Source organism: Kogia breviceps, chromosome 2 (genome assembly GCF_026419965.1).
Source record: "Kogia breviceps isolate mKogBre1 chromosome 2, mKogBre1 haplotype 1, whole genome shotgun sequence".
Lineage (NCBI taxonomy): Eukaryota > Metazoa > Chordata > Mammalia > Artiodactyla > Physeteridae > Kogia > Kogia breviceps.
In genome coordinates this window covers 63,255,002-63,280,206 of record NC_081311.1, presented here as the reverse complement: position 1 = coordinate 63,280,206, position 25,205 = coordinate 63,255,002, and the positions used below count along the sequence as shown (strand labels likewise).

The 25,205-nt window shown below is 52.3% G+C and overlaps 1 protein-coding gene and 1 long non-coding RNA gene across 12 annotated transcripts in view; both read left to right on the top strand.

Moving 5' to 3' along the window:
• Positions 1-217: 217 nt before the first annotated feature.
• LOC136793550 (uncharacterized) lies at positions 218-2,612 on the top strand. The gene is made up of 3 exons (XR_010838946.1): positions 218-291; positions 809-914; positions 2,334-2,612. It is a non-coding gene; the product is annotated as an uncharacterized lncRNA (long non-coding RNA).
• Positions 2,613-23,388: 20,776 nt separating this feature from the next.
• PALD1 (phosphatase domain containing paladin 1) overlaps positions 23,389-25,205 on the top strand; it is a 118,804-nt gene continuing 116,987 nt past the window's right edge. For 8 of the 11 annotated variants that reach the window (XR_010838941.1, XR_010838943.1, XR_010838940.1 and 5 more), the window contains exon 1: positions 23,536-23,821. The gene's annotated coding sequence lies outside the window, so the exon portion shown is untranslated. Of the gene's footprint in view, positions 24,033-25,205 lie in introns of all 11 variants that reach the window. The other 3 variants (XR_010838942.1, XM_067025449.1, XM_059053235.2) reach the window with 2 other exon arrangements.

The window sequence follows — 25,205 nt, the reverse complement described above, 5'->3', positions numbered from 1 at the left end:
AGTCTCATAGGTCTATGGGTTCAGTAGGCCTGGAATGGGACCCAGGAATCCCTGCCCTCCTAGAGAGCCTTATCAGGTAAGATGGAAAACACAGCATCATCTCTTTTCTTTTCTTCCCTCTCTTCTGTCTTTCCACAGGCACACAAGGTAGATGCTTCTGCTGGCTTCTTTCTACAGCTGAGGAGTCTGAGGCTCGGAGAGGCTGGGCAACTTGCCCAAGGTCATGCAGTTAATTAATAGCAGTGCTGGGATTTGGGGCCAGGCAGTCTGACTCCAAAGCCTGCACATGGGGTAACTCACGCCGGGGACTTGTATTTCCAACTCTCCCACCCCCACCCCTGCGCAAGCCCTGTGCCCTGTTAGCCATTGACCTCAGGGCTAGAGGGATCACAGGCTGGTGCATCCCCCATTCACATCAAAGAACCCCAGACTTCAAAGGCAGCTTGAAGGGAGGTGCACATACCTGGCTGGGTATGCAGGGAAGCCCTGGAGAGCTAATATGATTAACCAGAGACCCAGTGGGGCAGGAAGAGTTTTCATGAAGCAGATAACTCAGTGGAAGCAGTTTGAATCCATTCTCACCCACCATTCACCCTCAGAGCCTTTCATTCTATGGCTACTGGCAGAACCTCCAGACACCTGGGAATTGGGGGTGAGGGGTGGGCTGAGCCAAACCTGTGTCCATTTCATAGATGGAAAAACATGTTGAAAGTCAGCTGTTATCTTTGTGCCGGGCATAGTGCTGAGTGCTTTGGACACATGCTTTATGCACAGCTCTAAGGAGCTCCTTTCACACTGTTTTCTATAGGTATAGTGATTCCCGTTTTACCGATGAGAAAACTGAGGCCTGGATTGCTTAAACACTTGCTCAGGGTCAAGTTGGTGCCAAACAGCTCAGCTGGATTGGAGTCCAGGTCTGTTTTGACCCTAACCTTCATTCTGACTACCTCCTCTGCTGTTGCAGAGCCAGAGGATCAGGGTTATGAGGCTTGCAGGAAGCTGTGCTTCCTCGGCTCCAGTCTTGGCCACACTGGCTTCCCTCCCCGGGAGACCCCGGCCCAGCCCCCTTCCCAGCCTACTCCTGGCTCTCTTCATTCTTGCCCTCCCCACTCCCACCCCAGCCCTCAGCTCCCCTTTTCCATCCTCCCTGTGGACTACACCCCTCAGAACCGTGTTCCTTCCCCACTGGTAAGAGGGCACTGCCCTGCTGGGGAGTCCAGTCAAGGAAATTCCCAAAGAGCAGGGCGGGGAAGGGGAGAGGGTATTGGTCTGAATTAGTACCAGTTAGATTGGCATGCGGGAGGGAAGGGGGCAAGGACATCTAGGGCCTCCTCTCAGCTCAGCCCAGACCAGCATGTGACCTTAGCCAAGCCACATGGCTCCGTTGAGCCTCAGTTTCTGCATCTGGGATTGTCCCCAGCTCTGTCCCCCACTTGGCTATCCTGGACTTGGTGGAGATCTGAGACCAGTGAGTGGAAGTGTTTCCTAACATTCAGGTCCTGCACATGTGGGCTTTGCAGCTTCTTCCTCCTCTGTTCATCCTAACCAGTGGATGAAATGTTAACAAAATTTTTCCGCTTAGTTCCTTGTATTGTGCTTTTCTGTGTACAGAATTAATGTATATTCACTGGAGAAAATTTACTGCATAACAGTACATAGAGGAAAAGAAAAATCCCCTCTAATCCTGCAATCCATATGTAACCGTGGTTAGCATTTTGGAGTATGTCCTTCCTATCCCCCTTCCCCCGGGCATTTATGTGCACATGCATCTTTTACTTAGAACAATCATACTGTATGAACTGTTCTGTAAACTGCTTCTTTCATGTAACCTGAACCTCTTTCCAGGCCAATAAGCATCCTTCACCACTATCTAAAAATAAATGTTGCTTTTTTTTTTTTTGCGGTATGCGGGCCTCTCACTGTTGTGGCCTCTCCCGTCGCGGAGCACAGGCTCCGGACACGCAGGCTCAGTGGCCATGGCTCACGGGCCCAGCCGCTCCGCGGCATGTGGGATCCTCCCGGACCAGGGCACGAACCCGTGTCCCCTGCATCGGCAGGCGGATTCTCAACCACTGCGCCACCAGGGAAGCCCAAATGTTGCTTATTTTAAGAGACCACCTCCTCCAGGAAGCCAGCTGAGATTTCTGCAGTACATTCAGCCCTCTCAGGACCCTTATGTCATGCCCCCTATTACCCACCTCCTCTTAGACTATGAGCTTTTAGGGGACAGAAGTCTCCTCTGCACCCCTGCACTCAGTGCCATGTGTACAATAGGTGCTAAGTAAGGGGGATGAAAAAGTACTTTTCTTATAGAGCTTGCTTTCCCCAGGCAGGTTGATTGTTGTCATCGGGAGGTGACGGAGGCAAAGGAAAGGAACACTCATGGAAGCCGTGCCCTTCAGCGTGCGTGCCTGCCTCCGGCTTTGTTCTTGTTTGTGGAGAGGAGTCCTAAAGGCATCCCTTTAGGGATGTGCAGGGCGGTGCCCAGTCCTGCCAGCCATGTCAGGCCGCTGCGCCCACCTTTTTGGGAAAGCACTCGGAGGGTGATCCGGGCAACTCGGCCTTCAGCCAACAGAAGGAGCAGAGCGGGCTGTGGCACCAGAGAAAAGTGGAGGCGGTGGTGAGTGGCCTGGAGCCCCGTTGCGGGTCCCCAGCACGGCGGCGGGGTGTCTCCTCCCCAGGCCCCAGTGGGTGTGAGCACTGCAGGTCTTGCTCGTGTGTCGCTGTGCCCACGACTTGGTGCTGCACCTCGGGCAGCTCCCCCGCCCTCAGGTCTTGCCACTTGGTCCGGACTGGAGCCCCGAGAAAGAGGGACCCTCTGGAGTGAGCCCCCGACCTGGACGTAGTAGTCAGGGATCTGGGTCAGCTGGATGTGTTCCCCTCCCATCTATCCTGTCCCCACCCTGGGCCTCCTCTGTAAGCTGGGGCCTCAGGAGGACGTTATGGCGCAGGGCCATCTGAAGAGCCCCGACTTGGTGCCAGGCTGGCTCTGGGGTGGAGGTGGGATAGGTGGGGTGGGTCACCACCACCTTTTTGTGCTCCCCAGCGCTTCTGCCCCTGGACTTAGGGAGGGCAGAGCCCCCCACCCCCACCCCCAGGGGAGCCCAGTCCGCAACAGCCACTGCCACAGTTTGTCAGAGCCCACCCGCGACCCTTTGCATAGTTATATCTCATTTAGTGCTTGCAACTCTGCACGGTAGGTGCTGAGAGATGATTTCAGTTGCTTCAGGCGACGGCAGCCACAGGTGGAGTTAGTTACCTTGAGGCTAATGAAGGGTAAGTTTCACGCCCCTTCAAGGTCCCCAGCTCTAACTTGTATTTGTATTTTTGTGTTCTTTCCTTCAAACCCCCTGTCCCAACAGTATGAGGCTCGGACCCCATAACAAGTAATCTTTCCTGGGTACCTGGTCTTGTCTGCTGTCCCCTGCCACACTGCCCAGGGTAGGGGGTTGCTGGAGCTGGGCAGTGCAGGCCTGGCAGGGAGGGAAGGGCGTGCACACCCGTCAGGGGCCCACGTGACCTCTGCACCATTCTTGGCTTCCCATGACTCCAAACAGCCTGCCCACCACCCGGCTCCCTGCCCCCCTAAGGAGCCAGCTTGGGCAGAGCCCTAGTGTAACCCTGGGCCCCTCTCTGGGGCTGTTTCCCTCATCAGAGAAAGGGGTGGTTGTTACAGGGGTGACTGCAGAAGCCAGGGTGAGAGTGGAGGAGCAGGAGAAGAAAGATTCTGGAGAGCTGCGGGGTCCTGCCGCCCCGCCTGTGTCCTCCGTGCTCTCCCACCCCCATGCGCCGGACCAGTTCCCCACCATGCCCTGTCACCCCATCTTTACAGCCACACACCCCAGTCCCCTTCCAGCTGCGCATCTTCTCGAATTGTCATCGTTGGCGCTGCCTTCCCACACTCCCTGCCTCCTGGTCACTCTTCACCTCTGAGAGCATCTCCCCTGCCCCGCCCACCATGGACACTGCCCTGGCTTGGGTTGTGGGACACTCATGTTGCCAAATTGGTTTAGTCTTGCTTGACCTCAAGGCAGCTTTCGACACAGTTGAAACACTCTCCTACCCCTTGACTTTGGTGCCACCAAGCTTCCCTCCCACCTCCCTGGCTGCTCCTGCTCAGTCCTCTGTCCTCTTGGCCTCCTTCCCGTTCTCTAGTGCCCCCCACCCGCTTGGCACTGATGGCTCCCTCCCCTCCCTCTACATCCTTCTTCTGCAGGGTCTTGCCCTCCTAGGGCTTAAACCCCACCCGATGCTGATGGTGCCCTGCCTTTCTCTACATCTGAGTCCAGAACCCACATCCACCACCCCCCTGTGCATCTCCCTGGGGCTCCCCCATGGGCTTCTCCAGCTCCCTTCCCATCTAGGACTGAGTTTTCATGAGCTACTCGCTCAGTGCTCCCACTTCACTCAAGTCCCTCCCTCTACTCAAGCCAGACACCCTGATTCCCTCCTCTCCCCAAAATCCCAACATCCAATCCAACACTAGCCCCACCGATCCTGCTTTTAAAATCGTTCTCTAGAATCCATCTGTCCCTCTCCATCTCCTCTGTCATCACCCTGGTCCCAGCCACCATTTGCTCTGCCCAAGCCTCCTGGCTGGTCCCCACAATCCATTCCTCCCAGAAGCGGCAGCCGTGGGTGGGGTTGCAGCATTTCCCTCGTTGAAACCCTCGGAGCTCCCCTTGCCTCGGGATCAAATACAAGCTCCTGAAGCCGGGGCCTGTGCCTCATGCTTCATTGCCCTCCACCTGCAGCAGCCTTCCGCCTTCTTTCAGTTCCTGGAATCTGATGAGCTTGTTCCCACCTCAGGGCCTTTGCCCTTGCCATGCCCTCTGCCCAAATGCCCTTTCTCCCCCTCTGCCTGGCAAACACCTACTAGCCTTCAAGTCTTTGCTTAAATATAACTTCCTTGGAGAGACCTTCCCCCAACCCGCTGTTGAAAGGTGACCCCGTCAGTCCCTCAGAGCACTTATTGTCAGCTGTGGTTACATCTTTGCTCTCGGGGGCTGTTGGTTCATGTTTCCCCCCACCCCACCCCCAGCAGACTGTAAGTGCCACAAAGCCTGTTGGGTTTACTGTCTGTATTGCTCTGCACCCCTGCACTTAGCATGGTGCTAGGCACACGGAGAGCCCCCGGGAAACACCTGTTGTGAAGGAGAGGAGCGTCCGGCTGCCTGGCCTCTCCTGCTGCCATCTGTCCAGCAGGTGGCCTCCCAGGGCAGAACGTCATCGGTCCTCTGATTCCAGGACAGCTCCCACTGCGACCCCACAGCCCCCAGTTGGAGATCCAAGCAGCAGGTGCAGGAGTCAGGCTCCCCCCTTACGTCTTCCTGCCCCACAGAGCCCTCTGTACTCCGCTCTGCTCTTTGAGACTTGGGGCTCCTCATCATGGTTATGTTTACTGGCATCTCCTGCAGGGGGCTAGAGGCAACTTGAAGCCAGAGGCCAGATCAAAACCGTTTCTTTTTCCTTGGTGCCTGTGCAGAGCTCAGAAAACTGAATGACCAGTGGGAAAACCAAATGACTCAGTCCCGTGGAGAGGCTCTGCTCCTGGCCGTTATCATTAAGGCTTTGGAGCTTGATTGCTTGGGTTCTAATCTTCACTCTACTGCTGACTAGTTGTGAGACTCTGGGCAAGTTACATAACCACTGTGCGCCTCATTTTCCTCCTCTGTAAAAGTGGGAATTGTTCCTATTTTATAGGGTTGTTGTGAGACTAGAATGAGGAAATACACAAGTATCTAGCATGGTACCTGGGTGTAGTAAATACTCAGTGAATGACAGCCTTTACTACTGAACAATTCTTTACCCCCTATGGGAATCCCCGTTCCAGATGTGGGAGAGACTGTGCTTGTGCATGGCGCGCATACACACACACACACACACACACACGGAAAAACGCAGGAACAACACATACCTCTCCCAGCTGTGAGCTCAGGCAGGGCAAAGTGCCTCCTTTGCCAGGACAGGGGAGGCCAGCAGATGCCCAATTGCCTTCCTGACACTGTGTCTCCTGCATTCAGTGCCAGTGGCTTGGCAGGACAGTTGCCATGGCAGCAAGTGACCAGGCCTGCAGACAGGGACAGTGGCTGGCTTTTGCTGAGCTCTCTGACTCTTTAGAAGGGGTGGTTTCCTGCCAAGGCACAGGCCCTCCTGCTACCCAGACATTCAGCTGGCATGGGCAGCCTTGGCCACACCCAGAGCCCACCAGTCTCCATACCCTGGGAACTGGGAGGCTGAGCCAGCCACTTGCTCTGGGCGTTCCCGCAGAAGCCCTGGTGAGTTCAGCTTGGGCCTGTCACCTCATAGGCCTCTCTTGCATGTTTTTGGGGTGAATGAAAACATAAAAAATGAATTCCGTCTCACCACTTTAAAGAGTAAAATTTTGAGACATAATCTGACCTTCTCTAGAAATGACCTGCTCATCCCACAAATATTTATTTAGTACCTACTGTGTGCCAGCCATTTTTCTAGGTGGAGCCAAGATTTGAACCCAACTAGACACGTTCCTGCTGTCAGGGAGCTGACATCCTGGAAGGGGGAGAAAGACAATAAATAAACAAACAGCCAGAACAAGGAAAGTATCAGATAGTGATGGGTGCTGTGTAGAGAATTAGGGCGACGGAATAGTGAGAGAATGAGGGACTGCTTCAGGTGGAGGCGGCAGGGAAGGTCTCTCCGAGGAGGTGGCAGGTCTGGAAGGATGATCTGGAGGAAGAGCATCTTAGGAAGAGAGATCAGCAGTGCAAACACCCCGAGGAGGTACCACAACTGGCCAGTTTGAGGGACTGAAAGAAGTTAGGCTGGAACTTAGTGGGCAAAGGGGATGATGAAAATAATGCATAAAGTGCACTGATTTTAAAGTCATAATCTGATGAATTTTCACAGCTGTATTCGTCTATGTAACATATCCAGATCAAGATATAGAACATCCCCAGTGCCCAGAAGTTTCCCTCAGGCCCCCTCCCAGTCAGTGTCACCCCTCACCCAGAGGTGACCACCCTTCTGCCCTCAATCATCATAGGCTAGTTTTACCTGTCCTGGGAGTTTGTCTAAATGATGGAATCTTACACTACATTTTCATTTGGATCTAGCTCTTTTCGTCCATGATGTTGGTGAATTGGTAGTTCATTCATTTTAGTTGCTAGGAAGTATTCCATTAAGACACTGCACCACAATTTGTTTTTGTTTTTTTAAAATAATTTTTTCATAGATTTATTTATATTTATTTATTTTTGGCTGCGTTGGGTCTTCGTTGCTGTGCATGGGCTTTCTCTAGTTGCGGTGCGCGGGCTTCTCATTGCGGTGGCTTCTCTTGTTGCAGAGCACGGGCTCTAGGCATGCGGACTTCAGTAGCTGTGGCATGTGGGCTCAGTAGTTGTGGCTCGCGGGCTTAGTTGCTCCGCGGCATGTGGGATCTTCCCGGACCAGGGATCGAACCCATGTCCCCTGCATTGGCAGGCAGATTCTTAACCACTGAGCCACCAGTGAAGTCCCCTGCACCACAGTTTGTTCATCCATTCTTCTCTTGATGGACTTTTGAGTTGTTTACATATTTTGGGCTATTCTGAATAATGCTGCTAGGAACATTCTTGTAGATAGCATGCCCGAAAAGATATACATGCGCTTTTAGGTATGTTATATACACCAGTGAAGGATTAGCAAACTCTACCCTTTCATTCTGCAGGTGGAGAAACAGGCCCAGAGAAGGGAACGGACTTGCCCCCAGGTTACCCAGGCAATCAGTGGGTGAGGGAGGATGCTGCTGACCATTTCTGTACCACTTGTGCTAGGCAGAAGGCCCTGGGTCCCCAGGAAGGAAGAGCAAAGAAAAGAAAATTTTTGAGCACCTACTGCATTTCAGGCCCTTCATAGGTATTATATCATTTGTGCTAATCCTCAAAGAATACCACCAATTAGGCATTATTGTGCCCATTTTACAGATGGGGCACCTAGTCTAAGAAGCATATTCATAGAGACAGAATCAGGACTCAGGCAGGCCTCTCTGATTCTAAAGCCTGACCCCTCCAGGACATGCTGCCATCCATGGGAGTGAAGGCTCCATGTGCCAGGGCTGCAAAGGCCGAGTGTAGAACCTGCGGGGAAATGAGAAACTTGAGAGGCTCCTCACATTAGCAGGTCCTCAGGCAGGATGGGAAGCAGCTGGGAGAAATAGCCTAGGTATTCTGTTTTAAACTGCTGCCAGACCCCAACTGGCCTGCATTTCCCTTCTGAGGACAGCTCAGGGATGGGTCTGCTCAGTGGGCCTTGTGGTTAACTTGCTGTGTGACCTTGGGCCAGGCGCTGCCTCTTGGTGCCTCTGGTACCTTCTAGCTCTGACCTGGGGTTGGGACTGGGGGTCTCCAGGCCTTCACTGGCCTGACCCGGTGCACTTTGCTCCAGGGCTGCCACTGGGGAGGCTGGTGGGGAGAGGCGGCTTTGGGACTCCCAGGATCGCTCCATGGGGCTGGTGTGAGGTCTCCACTTCCCAGACAGTGGTCTTCCTACTCAGAGCTGGAACTTTGGCCACTTGGGACTTCTTGGTGAGGTCTTTTGTGTAGGGGGGAGGGGGCAATTATTTTCTCCATTCTGTGGGTTTTTTTTTTTTTTTTTTTTTTTTTTTTTAGTGGTACACGGGCCTCTCACTGTTGTGGCCTCTCCCGTTGCGGAGCACAGGCTCCAGACACACAAGCTCCAGAAGCACAGGCTTATGGGCCCAGCCGCTCCGCGGCATGTGGGATCTTCCCGGACTGGGGCATGAACCAGTGTCCCCTGCATCGGCAGGCAGATTCTCAACCACTGCGCCACCAGGGAAGCCCATGTGGGTTTTTTTAAAAATTAATTTTTATTGGAGTACAGTTGCTTTACAATGTTGTGTTAGTGTCTACTACACAGCAAAATGAATTAGCCACACATATACATACAACCCCTCCTTTTTGGATTTCCCTCCCATTTAGGTCGAGTTCCTTTTCTTTTTTATTGTGGTAAAATATACATAACATAAAATTGACCATTTTAACCACTTTTAAGTATACAGTTCAGTGGCATTAAGTGCATTCACATTGTTGTGCAGCCATCACCACCATCCATCTCTAGGATTTTTTCATCTTCCCCAAATGAAAAGCCATACCCATTAAACACTAACTTTTTGAATAGTGGTTTTTGGAGGCGGGGGGTAGGAGGTCGCTGTCCCTGAGTGACCAGGGGGAAACTGTGAGAGGAAGCAAGAGAATGTGGAACAAACTAGTGAGAAAGGCAGGGACTTGTGGCAGAAACTGGGGCCCCCTGAGCAGGGAGACTTAGCCTGCTCCCCTCCAAGACCCTGTCCTGGGCTGTCCTGATCCCCTGCTGGGGCTCTTTATTTCCTTCCCGCCGGCCTCTGGCTGTCTGCCCCACCCCCATCCTGGCCTCTCCCTCTCTCTCCCTACAGAATAGTGAGCATTCTTAACCGCTTCACTGCTTCACTGCCAGCAGCAGCTAGAGATTTGAAGGGGGGCAGTGACAGGCTGGGAGGTGCGTGCCGGCTCCAGAAGAAGACTTGTCTGCAGGTTTCTGAATGTCAAATGTCAGATAGGTGTGAAGTCCAAGCCGGGAGACCAGATCCCTGGGGGTAGGGAGGTGCTGAGTGGTGAGAGAGAAGCGTTTCGTTCTCTTCTCGACCCCCTTGGGAAAGAGCTCCCTGGGGGACCTGGAGGTGGAATAATAGTTTAGTCCTTTTCCGGTCTTGGAAGTTCTCACGGGTCTTGGAAGCTCCCACGGGGCTTTGAAAGCCCAGGGGTTGTTTAGCTGGAGGAGTCTGCAGGCAGGGTAGGAGACGGTATTTCTCAAATATTTGAAAGGAAGAGGTATGTACCTGTGTGCTGGTGGTCCCAGGGTGGTGGGGACAGGACCAGCTGGGGACTAAGGAAGAGTGGCTGGAAAGTGGAGGTCAGATTCATGTTAGGAGGAGGACAGTTCTGCAGAGAAGTCTTGCTAGTGGGTGAGCTCCCATCCCCGGGGTGGGGGTGGGGGTGGGGGCGGGATTACAGTCAGGGAGCACTTTCGCTGAACTCAAGGGCTCTGAGGTCAGAGATAGCTGAGGGACGTGGGGCAAGTTCCTCAACCTCTCTGTGCCTTGGTTTCTTCATTCAAAAAATGAGGATAGTAGCGGAATATGCTTTTCAAAACTGAGGAATGGGATTATGGATCTGAAGTCTAATACAGTACCTGGCACTTAGAAAGTACCCAGTAAAGGATCGGAGTACAGTGGGGAGCATTCTTGGGTGAGGTGGGGAGTTGGGTTAAATTCCCGCAAAGAGCCCCTAAGCCCCGATGTTCCATAGAAGGAGAAGCATGGGGTTCATTCTGACAGTGCACCAGAGTTGTCTGAAGTTTGTTACTTACCGCCAAATGGGCAATGTGTCCACCTATCCACCATAGATGGGGTCTGAGAAGAGTACCTGTGTTTATGTGCAAGGCAAGAGTTATTTATCTCATTTTACAGATGAGGAGACTGAGGCCCAGTGTAGATATGGTGAGTCAAGATCTAGATTAGGGCTTGAATCTCCAGAAGCCTGGTCAGGGGCTCTGTCCAAACAATCTGTCTGGTCATGGCCTTTATCAGGCCCATGGCCTCTTGGTTTTCTGCTCAGTTAGAGGGGTTGTCTGACTGTCTTGATGGAAAAAAAGGTGGGATGAGGTGTACCAGGCAAGGTTAAGGAAGCTTCTTTTCCCCAGGCCCTAAATGTGGACCCCGTTTCCCGGCTTTTGCCCCAGGAGGGGTCCCTGCCCAGGGCTTCTTGTGGACCTGCTACAGTGAGCAGGGCACAGCAGGCTTTGGAGTCAGGAGAGCTATCCTCAGAGGAGTGACATCACTCCGAGCCTCAGTGCTCTGGGATGTGGGAGTGGCACCTACTTCTCAGGTTGGCTGAAAATAGCCAGCACGGTAATTTTGAGAAAGCCCTTTGTAATCCAAAAGCAGGCCTTGAGTCCAAGCTTGGTGTATGTAGGTACTTAGGACTTGAATTTCTTCCTTGTTTCCTCTGCCCAAGACCACCTCTTACAGTGGAAGCGGCTGTCCTGCAGCATTTGGATGTGCCCTCAGCTGGAACACAGCAGTGAACAGTACGTATTTCCCTGCCTAGTGGTGGAGGAAAACTCAAGCCAATGGATCATGCCAGGGGTGGCAGCCTTGAGATGTGCTATTCTGAGCTCCCTTACAGAGAACTGGCTGCAGGATGCAGTTAGCTGACTGCCCTCAGCTGCCCCACCTTTGGGATCCACTGCTGTGTTCACATGGAGGCCACCACCTCCCTGGGCTCCTGGCCAGTGGCTGAGCCCAGCGCGGGTACTAGAGCTGGGCCACATCTGCCAGACGCAGGACTCCTCTAGTGAGCAGTCTTTCTTTGGGTTTCCCACTTGGCCTGGCTAAGATGTTCTCAGGGCTGCCCTGGGCCTGCGGCTCTTCCTCTCAACCCTCCTTCCTTCCCCATCCTTGCACGGGTGTCAGACCTGCAACATGGTGTGAAGGCTCTCCCCACTCATTCCTACCTCCTCTCCCCTTGTCTTTCATTGGCATTTACTCCAATAAACCAACTGCACTTCTAACTTTGCCTTTCCAGAGAACATAACTGACACGCACTGTGGAGGGACACATACCCTGACCCAGGGATGCCTGGTTATGCAGAGCATAGTCTCGCTGACCACACTTGGGATGGCAGATGTCTTGCTCGGTCGCTGGAGCACAGGGGCAGGCTGAGCTTTTGTTGTGGGTAGAAAAGCAGATCTTTGAAGTCAGGCTGCCTGGTGTGAATCCCAGCTTGGCCCCTTACCAGCTGTGTGCCCTGGGGTGGGTTCGCGCATCTCCCTGAGCCTCAGTTTCCTCATCTGCTAAGGACGATAAGACGGCTCCTGCCTCCTCATGGGGCAAAGGTGAGGCTTCAGTGAGTTAATGCATGTGAACTGTGGCACAGAGTAGACACTCAGTGTCTCCCTTCCCCTGTACGAGGGAAGACCTTGCAGGGGAAGGGGTGAGATGCCATCTCTGAATCTGTGCCTCTGGCCTCAGAAAGCACCCTGGATTTGGGGGGCTGTCTGTGCCCTTCTGAGCCTTGGCCAGCACACTCTTAAGAGGAGTTGGCATCACCTGGTCCCCTGCCAGCCACAGGTGGGAACACTATACCCTGGGCTGGCCTGGGGGCAGGCCAGAATCTTGGTACAGAAGCAGGCTGCTAAGAGTCGGATTGGCCCTTTGCAGAAGAGGGCCTTGGAGTCACTTGGCCCAGTGGTTCCCAAACACCGGATACTTGACTACTGCCTTAGAACCACCCAGGGGGCTTTCCCAGGCTTCAGCCCTGGAGATTCTGGCTTAGGAGGGCTGGAGTGGAGCCTGGCAATCTGTGGTCGAATCCCTCCTGCTGGTGATTCAAATGCACACATAGGCCAGCTGGGAACAGTTGTCCAGTCCTGGCCCCAGGTTTACCCCTGACTGCCAGGACAGTGAATGCCTGTCTCAGAGGGCCTGGGGAGGGGAGGCGCCTGGAGAGGCCTTCCAAGCCAGCAGGTTTTTAGTGGCCTCCAGTTTACGTGAACGTGCCTGGCGTGCCATTATGCTTCTGAGTTTGTTTTGGAAAGGAAGGGACTCTAATGAGCTGGGCTGTTTCTCTGTGGCTTTGAGCTGCTTCTGCCCATGGCTGAGTGCCTCCAAGACAACAAAGGGAATGGGGGGTGGTGTCTGTTCCTTCTGAGAAGCCTAGCTCTAGGCCATTAGGACAAAGAAGGAGACTGGGTCAGGAGTGAGTTCCTTGTCTCTGGGAACAGTCAAGCAGAGGCAGGGACCACTACCCATCAGAGATTTCATACAGGGAATCCCTCTAGGTCTTCCAGGGTGCTCTGTCTGGCCTCTTAGACTTCCTTTCTTTAAGATGTGTTTACTGCATCCATCATATTCTGATGGAGGTTGGGGTGAAATTATGTAATGTCTGCAGGTTGCTTTAAAATACTCCAGAAAGAAAACCAAAGGAGAAAAAAAAAAGATAACAGTAGATGAAGCAAGAGTTCCAAAATCTTGATAATTGTCACATCTGATAATGGGTATATAGCGTCGATTATGCTATTCTCTCCTTTGGGCATATATAAAGTGTTCAAAATAAAAATTAAAAATGACACTTATTAGGAAATTCCCTGGCGGTCTAGTGCTTTAGGACTCTTTGCTCTCACTGTCAAGGGCCAGGGTTCAATCCCTGGTCGGGTAACTAAGATCCCACATGCCTCATGGCATGGCCAAAAAAAAAGACAGTTATTTGAATATATCATAGATGCATAGGGTAAAAAAAGCCAACTGTACAAAAGGATAGTGAGTGGAGGGAAAGCCCAATTCCCCTCCCCAAGCTTCCTGCTTCCCCTCCCCAGACCTCATTTATCCTCTGAGGGCTAAGCCCTCTTCCCAGCATCTTCTGTAGCCGTCCAGAGACTGACCCTGTGTATACAAGCCTATCAGTTGATTATTATTTAAAAATAGATAACACATCCACATGGAACAAAATTCAAATGCACAAGAAGGTATGCAGTGAGAAGTTTCCATCCAGCCACCCAGTTCCCTGGAGGCAACTAAAATCACTGGTTTCTTACCTGTTCTTCAGAGACATTTAATGTACAGTTTACCCTTGAACATCGCGGGGGTTAGGGGTGCCCACCTCTGCGCAGTCAAAAATCCTCGTGTAAATTAATTTATAGCTGGCCCCTGGCGGTATCTCCCGTTCTGCATCCCCAGATTCAACCAACCGTGAATCTTGTAGTATTTTAGTAAAAAAATTGTGTATAACTCGCCCCCTGCAGTTCAAACCTGTGTTATTCAAGGGTAAACTGTATTCTGTGTATGTATGTATATATAAGCAACCCTCCATATCCAGTTTCCACATCAGCTGATACCCACTGTACATACAGCTGATACAGCTGTACTACTATATAAGGGACTTGAGCATCTACAGATTTTGGTATCCATGGGTGCCCTGGAACCAATCCCCCAGTGGATATTGAGGGACTATATCTATACAGCTCCTAAAGTGCTAGAATATTAGAGACCTGTCCTGCAATTTCCTCTCCTCCCTCCCACCTTCCCTCCTTATTTTTTACCTCAGCTGCAGTTGAGTAAATAATTTTCCTCAATCATCATCAATATATGTGAGGCCTTTCTCTTGCATTGTTCTCTTTGTTTCATTTCCCCTTCATCACATTCCTTTTTCTCATAGACACCCATGGTAGTGTGTTTGATCAGTGTTCTTGCATAACGCACATATCCTCATTTTTTTAAAACTATGGTTATTTTTCTGGGTGTGAGTGTTGTTACTTTACATCAATGGTATTGTATGGCTAATCCAGCTCTATTATTTTATCACAGGATACTGTGTTTTCAAGCTCGCTCCACATCTTTGCACGTGCACCTGGACTGTTGGGTGTACCTGTTGGATGGGATTCTGTGGTTGGAATCCATGTGAATTATCTATTCCCCTAGAGACAGATGCCAAGGCTGGCTCCAGTGCCCACTGTCACAGACTACACTGCCCTGACCGTCTCTGTCCACGTCCACTCCTGGAGTTTGCCCCCAGCTCTAGAGATCATTTTCCATCAGCCCACATACATCTGCCTCGTGTTTTTTGTTTTGTTTTGTTTTTGTTTTTTGCGGTACGCGGGCCTCTCACTGTTGTGGCCTCTCCCGTTGCGGTGCACAAGCTCCGAACGCGCAGGCTCAGTGGCCATGGCTCATGGGCCCAGCCGCTTCGTGGCACGTGGTATCCTCCCGGACATGGGCACGAACCCGCATCCCCTGCATCGGCAGGCGGACTCTCAACCACTGCACCACCAGGGAAGCCCTGCCTCGTGTTTTAAAATAGCTGCATGAAAAAAAAAAAAAAAAGCTGCATGGCATTTCCAGTTTCTAGATGTTCCAGAGTTTATCTAGCCAATCATCTCTCTGTCCACAGACTTTTCGGCTGTTTCCAATCTTTCACCATCGCAAACGAGGAATAACCTTGCACAGTTGTCCATCTGTCCGTGTTCAGGCACATCTCTAGGCTAAATTCCTAGAAATGGAATTGCTGAGGCAAAGAGTCTGCATTTGTCATGTGGATAGATACTGTCAAAAAGTGTGAGGCTGTCCCTTTCCTATCCCTCTTCCTTTTTTTTTTCCTATCCCTCTTCTGGCACTAAGGTTCTTTGAGGCTCAGAGAGGTGGGTGACCTGGCTGGGATAACACAGCCAGTGAGTTTTGGCACCAAGACTAGAGCTCAGGAGGCTAAGCCTGGGCCAGTGATCTTTCCAAGGCACTTTGTTGGCTCCTGTGTGTCCCAAGCTTTGGGGAGTCTGGGATTTTCCCTGTAAGTCTGGGAGGTCTTGGCCTCTGCTGGAATGTTTCTGGTAAGCAAGCACTCCTCGCTGCCCACCCCTCTGGTGAGGAGTCAGCCCAGGAGCTCTGTTCCTGGGGACCAGGAACTTGCCATCTGAAGGCCTTGGGAAGGCGCTGTCAGGCCTCTGTAGCTCCCTTGACCCCTACCCCACCCACTTTTCCCTTGCAGCATCTTCATAAATGGCTCTGTCAGAGTGAGACATCCTTGGGCGCCTGAGTAGTGTTGCTTGGATACAACTGGGCAACAGATCTGTGTTATTTAAGGGAGAAGGATAGTGGGAGGGAAGGGGTGACAGCCTGTTTATTCAGGGATGGATGGTCTTCCTGCTGCAGGACTTGGCAGACCCCCTCTCAACACCCCCCATCCCACACCACCTCATTATTTTCAATGTCCAGGGCCTGGGGTTCTGCAGTGAGACCCAGCAGAAGGTCACTTGGAGCTCCTTTCTCATAGCAGTGGGGGCAGGGGATTCTCTGCACATTATGAGAGGGGAGGGAGAGGAGGGAGGAGGTGAGGGCGGGCGGAGAACCCTAGGAGGGGATCTTCTGATGATGCTAGCAGCCACAACTACTATTATGTTATTGAGCATCTTCTTGGACAGCTATTTGTTAAGGGCTTTAAATTTGTTAGTTCATTTAATCTCAAAATCCTGTCAAAGTATGTGTGACTGTCCTCATTTTATAAGCACGTTTTAAAATTTTAATTTTATTTATTTTTTGGCCAGGCTGCGTGCCATGTGGGATCTTAGTTCCCAGACTAGGGATCGAACCTACGCCCCTTGCAGTGGAAGCGCAGAGTCTCAACCACTGGACTGCCAGGGAGGTCCCAAACCTTATTTTATAGATGCAGAAACAGAGGCTCAGAGAAGCTCAGAAACTTGCCTGAGGTCACGTAGCTAAGAAGTGGCAGAAACTGAATTCAAACTCAGCTCTGTCTGATGCCAAAGCCGAAACAAATCAGTGTACATTCCTGAGCTGGTAGGGCCCTCACAGAACATCCACTTCCACTCTGAGCTGACCTGGGAGGTGGTGCTGGTGTCCTCATCACTGCCCTCCCAGCACCCTGTTCCCCACTCCACCCTGCAGGAAACACGTCTCTCTGAAAATTTACTGCTCTGCCTGCCTCATAGGTCTGGGAGCACCTAGGGCAGGGTGGGGCCTGCACCCTGAGACCAGGGTCAGGCACATAGTAGGTACTTAACGTTGCTGCTTGGAGGTCAGATGCTTGAGCAACTCACCTGAGACAGGGATCCTCACTCCCCAACAGCCCTGCAGGGACTAGAAGACAGTGTCCTGCCTCTGAGCCTTCTCTGCTCCAAGTGAACAGACCCAGACCCTTCAGCATGTCCTGGGGCTGGGCTCCAGATCTCTACCCTCTTGCTATCTTGCTGGGAGTCAGTACCCACGTTCCCGGACAGGTGTTGTCTGATCAGTGGGAGTCCACAAAGGTGCAGGTGGGGTGGTGAAGGCTGCTGGTATCTGTCCTTGTGCAGCTCAGGACACCCACCAGAAGGAATTTAACTCTTCAGTGGCCCAGCTCTTAGAGAGGACTGGTCAAACTGGGCTGGGCTGAATTGTAAGGTGGGGTAGGAGTAGGGACCTGTGGCTTGGGAAATGGGGAGAGGCATGCCTGGTGAGCTGTGCAGAGGAAGAAGCCAGTACGTGCGTGGGTCCTGGGCTTGTGCTATAATCAGCGTGTCCCCTCATCATCCTCTGAACCCCAGTACAACCTTACACTTTGTGGAACTTTATCACAACCTGCCTTCAGTCACGCTTGTCCATCGAATAGCGATGACGGTAAAGGCCACCCTGTGCTACTTTGAAGTCATCACCCCATTTAAGTCCCACAACCACCAGCTCAGGTAAGTGAGATAAGCGTCATGAGTTACCTGAGGCTCAGAGACCTCCACTGTTTCTAAAGTAGCCCCACTTTTCTTTACCATTTATTATTTTCTTCATTGCATGAATCAGGAATGATGTTGCCTTGTTTATTGTATCCTTTGCCCCACCCTACTAAAATGTCAGCCCCATAAAGGGACATTGCCCCACGAGGGAACTTGTCTGCCTCATTCACTGCTCAAGGCCTAGAACAGGGCTTGGAAGGTAGAAGGGGCTCTGTAAATGTTTATTGATTGGCTGACTGACAATGAATGAATGAAATATCTGTTGACTGAATGAACCAGGATTCCTTCTCCCTTCTCTCTCTTCTTCTGATGGAGGGCTCTCCTTGTAGTACTTGAGGAACGTTCTGGAGATAGAATCACCCTCCTCCCACATGTCCTGGGCACTCCAGTCAGGCATTGAGAAGTGCTGGGGGATGGGTAGCGGGAGGCCCCCTTACCCTCGGGGACCTCATTGTTCTTCAGGCATTTTCAAACTGCAGGTCACAGGTAAAATCAGTTTTGTGCACTGCAATCAGTAAAAACAAAAAGAAATAGGATAGGGGCTTCCCTGGTGGTGCAGTGGTTAAGAATCTGCCTGCCAATGCAGGGGACATGGGTTCGAGCCCTGGTCCGGGAAGATTCCACATGCCGCAGAGCAACTAAGCCGGTGTGCCACAACTACTGAGCCTGTGCGCCTAGAGCCCATGCTCCACAACAAGAGAAGCCACCGCAATGAGAAGCCTGCACACCACAACAAAAAGTAGGCACCACAGCTAGAGAAAGCCCGTGCACAGCAACGAAGACCCAACACAGCCAAAAGAATAAAAATTTTAAAAATATAAAAATAAATTTATTTTTTAAAAAAGAAGGAAGTAGGATAGGATAGATTAGAAAGTATCAGAGTGCATCACATGCAGTAAGGCTAAGCATTTTTTTTTTGTATATTTATGTCTGTGTAGCTGGCTGTCCCAAAGTAAAAAATATATATATATATAAAATATATATATATAATATAGTTGATTTACAATATTGTGTTAGTTTCAGGCCATGATAATATTGTGTTAATACAGCCAAGTGATTCAGCTAATATATATTTTGCAGATTCTATTCCATTATAGGTTACAAGATGTTGAATATAGTTCTCTGTGCTATGCAGTAAATCCTTATTGCATATTTATTTTATGTATAGTAGTTTGAATCTGTTAAACCCATGTTCTTGATTTGTCCCTCCCTCCTTCCCTCCCTCCCTTTTTGGTAACCATAAGTTTTTTTTCTATGTCTGTGATTCTGCTTCTTATATAGATTCATTTGAATCCTATTTCAGATTCCACATATAGGAGATATCATACAGTATTTGTCTTTCTCTGTCTGACTTCACAAAGTATAATATTCTCTAGGTCCATTCATGTTGCTGCAAGTGGCAATATTTCTTTTTTATGGCTGAGTAATATTCCATTGTATAAATATACCACATCTTCTTAAGCCAAATGTCTGTTGATAGGCACTTTGGTTGTTTCCATGTCTTGGCTATTGTAAATAGTGCTGTTGTACACATTGGGGTGTATGTATCTTTTTGAATTAGAGTTTTAATTTTTCCGGATATATACCCTAAAATGTATTTCTTTTTAAAAAAATATTTAGTTATGGGACTTCCTTCGTGGCACAGTGGTTAAGAATCTGCCTGCCAACGCAGAGGACATGGGTTTGATTCCTGGTCTGGGAAGATCCCACATGCTGCGGAGCAGCTAAGCCCACGTACCACTACTGAGCCTGTGCTCTAGAGCCAGCGAGCCACAACTACTGAGCCCACGCATTGCAACTACTGAAGCCCGAGGGCCTAGAGCCTGTGCTCCACAGCATGAGAAGCCAGCACAATGAGAAGCCAGTGCACGCTACAACTAGAGAAAAATCCCACGCGCAGCAATGAAGACTGAACTCAGCCAAAAAATAAATACATAAATAAATAAATAAAATAAAATTACTAAAAATTTATTTATTTATTTATTTGGTTGCGTGGGGTCTGTCACAGCAGGCGTGTTCCTTAGTTGCAGCTTGTGGGCTCCTTAGTTGCAGCTTGCGAGCTCCTTAGTTGTGGCATGCAAACTCTTAGTTGTGGCATGCCTGTGGGATCTAGTTCCCTGACCAGGGATCGAACCCGGGCCCTCGGCGTTAGGAAGCATGGAGTCTTATCCCCTGCATCATCAGGGAAGTTCCTAAAATGTATTTCTTACTTTGAGTTTTGTCAAAAAAGTTTGGACCTAGTGTGTGAATTTGGGAGGTGGGAGATGCTATCCTTGGACCTAGACCCAAAGGAGGGCCAACCAATGAAATTAATAATCCAGCTGATAATTATAACGTCAATTATTGAACATGTATTCTGTGCCAGGCCGGAGTGCTCAAGTACTAGGGCCCTGCACAGAGGTGAGGGGGAAGGAGTCCAGGGCAGACAGAGATCCTTTGAGGAGGGAAGACTGCCTAGAGGCGGTAGAGCCTGAACTGAACTCAGCCTCAAAGAACCCCTCTGCCCTGGCAGGTTCAGGGCTGGGTAAGGGTGTGAGCTCAGGTGGCAATGATAGTAACAATAACAATAGCTTTGGTCAGTGAGCTCTGGCCAAGTGCCAGGCACTCCTTTAATCCTCCAGACATTTCCTGGAGGCATAAACTGCTCTTCATGCCATTTTACAAATGAGGAAAAGAAGACTTGGAGAAATGTGGTGACTTTTAGGGTAAGGGTCACATAGTGGTAAAATTGCTGAGGTTAGATCCAGGGCAAGTTGGCCCTACTCAGAGCCCGTGTCTTTCAGCCCTGGACTGCACACAGCAAGGCCCAAGAAGCAAGGGCTGCTGGATCCTGGTGGTGGGGCGGTGGGCCTGGAGGGGCAGACAGCCAGAGCAGGACCCTGAGGCAGCTGGGGCAGGTGGGGACGGGTCTGTGTTGGGCCTCAGAGACCACCTGGCTCACAGGGAAGACTGCAGGCTCCAAGACACCCACCATGGAGGGCCCACGTGGGTCCCAGTCTTGGCAATAACGTGGCCACGGGGAGCAGCGCCAGATTGGCTTCCTGCCCTGATGTTGTCTATTCCTCGGGCCCAGTGTCCCCCAGCCTGTGGTGGGCTTGGCGTGCAACGAGAAGCAGAGAAGAGCAGTAGAGCCTGTTTCTCATCTTTTGTCAAGTCTCATCTTTGTTGGTTTGAACCCAGCTCCTCTGCCTTCCGGCGAGTCGTTTCTACCTGTCAGGAAATAATTCTTGGCCTGAACGTTCCCACAAGGGAACCGGGGGTTCGCACAGCTTATGATTCTTCGCAGGGATTGAACTTGGGACTTGCTTGCCTGGGCAGAGGATGCTGTGGATGGCCACTGGCAATTCTCTTGGAAGCGTGAGTAATGGGATGGTTCATTACCCTTTGCAGTAGCGGCTCGCCTGGTTTTGGACGGTGGTGAGTTAGTTTGTGTGTGTGCTACACATGCCCACATATACACACATGCTCACTCCTACATCCACACTCACACCCACTAGACACTCGCACAAACATGCACACTCTCATTCACATCTCTGCAAATATACATGAGCAACACAAGCACATATGTGTACATACACGTGTTCACACACGAGCACATAGTTGTACTGCAGGGCCACCCGCGGGACTCTGGCATTCTTTAGATGATAAGGTGGCATCTCGGGTGCTTGTGCGTCTGGGATGTGGGGTGGTAGCAGTAGTTCTGGTGGAGGTGCTGGGTCAGTAGGGATGGGTCCTGAGCCCTCTACCTTCTGAGATCCTGTTCAGGGACCACTGATCCTTTCTCAGTGGACTTTTGAGCTTCTGCTCTGAGCTTACAGACTTCTTGGGGAGCTTCTGCGGCAGTTTGCGCTGAGAGAGTTGACCCAATTGATTCTTCCGTTCTGCCTGGGGTTGTAGAGAGAGGGCAGAGTGCCTTCTTTGGGGTATACCTAGGGCTGCTGTGTCCCTTCCTTTGTCTCTTCCTCAACATTCAGTCCCCTTCCCCCTCCCAGGCTGCTGGGTCTGGTGAGGGGTAGGATCTGGTCCTGCAGGCTTTCTTGTGGTGGGGTAACCCCCAGCATTTGGTGCTCTGAGCAAGGACTTGGCAGAACCTCAGGGGCTGGGGGCGGGCTGGTGAGGCCGGATGCTGTGATCTGGATGCCATCTGTACCCTGTCTCTGAGATACCTCTAATCCCCCAGCCCTTTACTTCTGGGGTCTACCAGCTGAGCCCCGAGGCTGTCTGTTGGAGCCAGAAGGGCAGTGATTCTGGTTCTTCTGGGGACATCTCTGCCCTGGACTTTTCTGCTTGATTCAACAAGAACACCTACTGTGTGCATGGTGAACACGAATGAATGAATGAATGACCAATGTGCCAGACACTGTGCTGGGAACCAAAAGACAGGTCAGACACGGACTTCTGTCCTCCAGGAGCTCAGTCTAGAGAGGCAGCTAGCCACAGATCCCAGGGAGGAAGAGTAGTGTATGTGTGCATGTTTGTATATGTGTATATGTGTATATGTGTGTGCTCGAGCACAGTCTTAGTGCACATACGTACCCCTACCTTAGTCCTGGCTGCAAGGGGGCATTATCCTGGATAATGCAGGATAATGAGGATGCATTATCAGCATCCTCAGTATGGCAGGGGCTTCAGTTGGGGAATCTGACACAGGGTGGAGTGGTTTATGAGGTTGTACAAAGAGGAGGAAGGAAGGGAGCAGTGCCCAAAGATGGTGCCTACAATGTGCCACATGCCATGCCAAGGCATCACATGCCCCAGCTTCCTGGCTTGTCAACACCTCTTTGAAGGAGGACAGGCCATATTCTGGCTGAGGCACTTGAAGATCAGACAGGTTATGTCACAGACCACACAGGCAGTAAACTATGAGCCAACTTGAGCCTAGCTCTCACTGGTCTCTGAAGGTCAGGTCTGCTTCCCAAGGCCACTCCTGGGTCTTCTCCGCTCCTCTCCTCCTCGCACATCTTGGTTGTTACAGGAGGAGGCCTGGAGCTGAGGGCGAGTGTTCCCTGGGCCTCAGTTTCCTCATCCACTAAAAGAGGGATAATAAAAGTAGTTATCTCATAGAACCATCCAGTGAAGCACTTGAGACCTGGGTGCTGGAGACGTGGTAAGAGCACCACAAATAACAGCCATTCCGCTTGTCTTTATTTGTTCTTAGGGCTCCCATGGACTGCAGGGCCTGCCTGCCCCTCTCCTAGCCCAGCGCCTCTGCCCTGACTTTGGAGAGGGGTGAGGCCTGCGCTGCCTTCATCCTGGGGAGACTTGGGCTTCACCGACTCCTGTTGCAGCCCTGATTGTGGGTGAGGCAGGTAGTGACAGGTGAGGAAGACCGATTTCCCCAGTGTGGAGCAGAGTGAAGGAAGAAGTGACTCACCAACCACAACAAAGCCCATCTCCCCCAGAGGAAACAGTGGCGAGAGAGCGAATGCGGGAAGGGCTGGCATCGGCTGCTGGGGCGTCGGGGTGCGCCTGGTTGGGCTGCCCTGCCCCGTCAGTGGGAGGTGGGGATAGGGCCCCCTGGGGGTGGGGACTGTACGTATCACTGTAGGGAGCCGTGGGGTGGGGGCAGAGGGATCCCTCCCCTTCCAAAGTTTCTGCCTCATTCTTCCCTTTTCGCCTCCGGGGACTGAGGGTGTCTAGGGCTTGGGAGAAGCCCACGATTGAGTGGACAGTCTGCTTTCTAAGGGCTCAACCGTTGACTCCTGTGGTGGCTGAGGTCCAGAGAGGGCAATCGTCTAGCTCAGGTTGCACAGCACAGCGAGGATTCTTCCGGTGCCCAGCTGCTTGTCTCGGTCTCGCCGAGGCTTGGCCTGGCTTTAAAAAGCAGAGAGCGGCGAGGAGCAGCCGATTTCCCGGGGAGCTGGAGTCTGGGAGGGGGTGTGGCGCCGAGAGCTTTTGCTTCTTTCTCCTGCCAGGGAGGCTGGATGTAGGGTTTGGGCTTCTTCCACAACTAGCCGAACTAATGACAAGGGGAGAGAAGCTGGCTTCCCAGGCCGTCTCCCCCGTCCCAAACTTTTCCTTCCAGGAGGAGGGTGGATGGGCGAAGGGAGGAAGCGGGGCCGGGAAAGGTGGGGCCAGCCGTTCCCTCCCCGCCAGGCTCCCGCGGCTCTGGAATGCTAATCGGGACGCTGCTTTGTGAGTGTGTCTTTAAATCCGAGACCCCCGCCCCCTTGGCGGCTGGGGCCGGGGCTCGGGCTGGCCGGGCGGTGGCGGGGTCGGTGATTGGCGGCCTGTCCGGATCCGCCCCTCGGCTTGGGGGTCGTGGGGCGCGCGGAGCGGAGCGGCGTGCTCGGGCTGGGGCGGGCAGCTCCCTTCGCCGGCGAGCGCGGGCTCCTTCTCTCGTGGCCTCGCCTCGTCGCGCCCGGCCTGCCAGCCTCCGGAACCGCCTCTGCCCACGGATGGGCTGGGGAAGTTGGGAGGAGCGAGCCGGAGCCCGCGCCGGGCGCGACCCGCCGCTGCCTGACTCGGCGCCCGCCGTTCGGGCGCAGCGCGCCAGCCGGAGGAGCGCCGATGCCCCGGAGCCGCGGGCTGGCAGGTACCGATGCGTCCAGACCCGGGCTGACGAGGGAGGGCTGATTCAGGAGTTCTCTAGGCACTCCCGGCCCGGGGTTGCTCCGACCACCCACTCCCCATCCCCCAGATCGCACGCGTCCCTGGGCTCCGCGGAGAAGAGAGGTCCTGGGCCCGCACCCAAACCCGCGCGGGATCGTTGCCTGCGAGAGAAGCGGAACCTCACGTATTAAACAGTGAGGAGTTATTGAGTCGTTCTGTCTGTCCGGCTCTGGGCTACCGACTTTCTCGAGGAGGTTTCCCTCGGACTGGGGTAGATGTGGGCTGGCAACACCTCCACTCGTACTGGCCAGGCCTGGGGCAAGGCACACGAGCTGGGCTTCCTGTGCAGCTGCGGCGAGGCAGGACGCTGCATGATCCACACTTGGGGTCCCTGGGCTCATCTTTAGGGGCTTGAGGCCCATGGCACCGAGAAGAGTCCAGAGAACCCAGGGGTTGCAAGCTTTGATGCTGGGCCCCATCTGGTCCTTTCCTCCTGTAGGCCTGGGTCTCTGAGGGGAGCCCCCTTTTCATCTTCAGAGGTTTTTCCTGAAGGGGCAAGAGGCCTGTCAGAAAGCAGAGTGCAGTGTGTGGGAGACTGTTGCCCTGGACTTTCGAAAGTGGCCAGGGTGGTTGGAACGTGTTCTTATCTCTTGGGGAGTCAGAAATGGAAGAAAAGCTCCCTGACTTCAGGAAGCTTCCCAGCTTCCCTACTCTCTCGACCAGAATTCCAGGCACCGACTCCTTGGCTTCCTGCAGAGCAACCTGGACCCGTGACTGAGCATTTCTTAAATGCCAGGGAGGGTGGGAGTGGTGGAAGGTGTTGGAGGGTTCTCTCCTTAGGTTGCTCAGCCCCATGGGGGGGGACACAAGACATAAACACAAAGAAATTTCGCTAATACAGGGTTTCCATCCCAGTCCCGGACTAATAGTAATACTAGTGGAAATACCAAGAGCATACACATGATTAATTGCTAAGTGAGCGATACGGTCTACAGTTGCTAGGGGAGCTGGGATGCAGTTCTCAGGCAGCCGTGCAAATATGTTTAAAATATTCTGCCTCCATACCCATCCTTTGTGATTACCGTGCTAGTGGTTAGGCCCTCTCACCAAGTCCATGGACAGGGAGCAGCTAGAGTGTGCCCCAGCCCCACTCCCAGGTGTTTTTTGTTTTTATGTTTTCCTGCTGGTGGATTTCTGAAGAAGCACATTTGGTTTCTGGGATCAGGCTGACCATAGGACTCTCCCAGCCTCCCTGGGGCTCTCGAGGTTTAGGGTCTAGATCCAGCCTTACGGGAGGAAGTCCTCTTCCTTTCGGAAGAGCCTCTATCCCTGGGGGCTGCGGATGAGTATGTCAGGCTGGAGGCCCT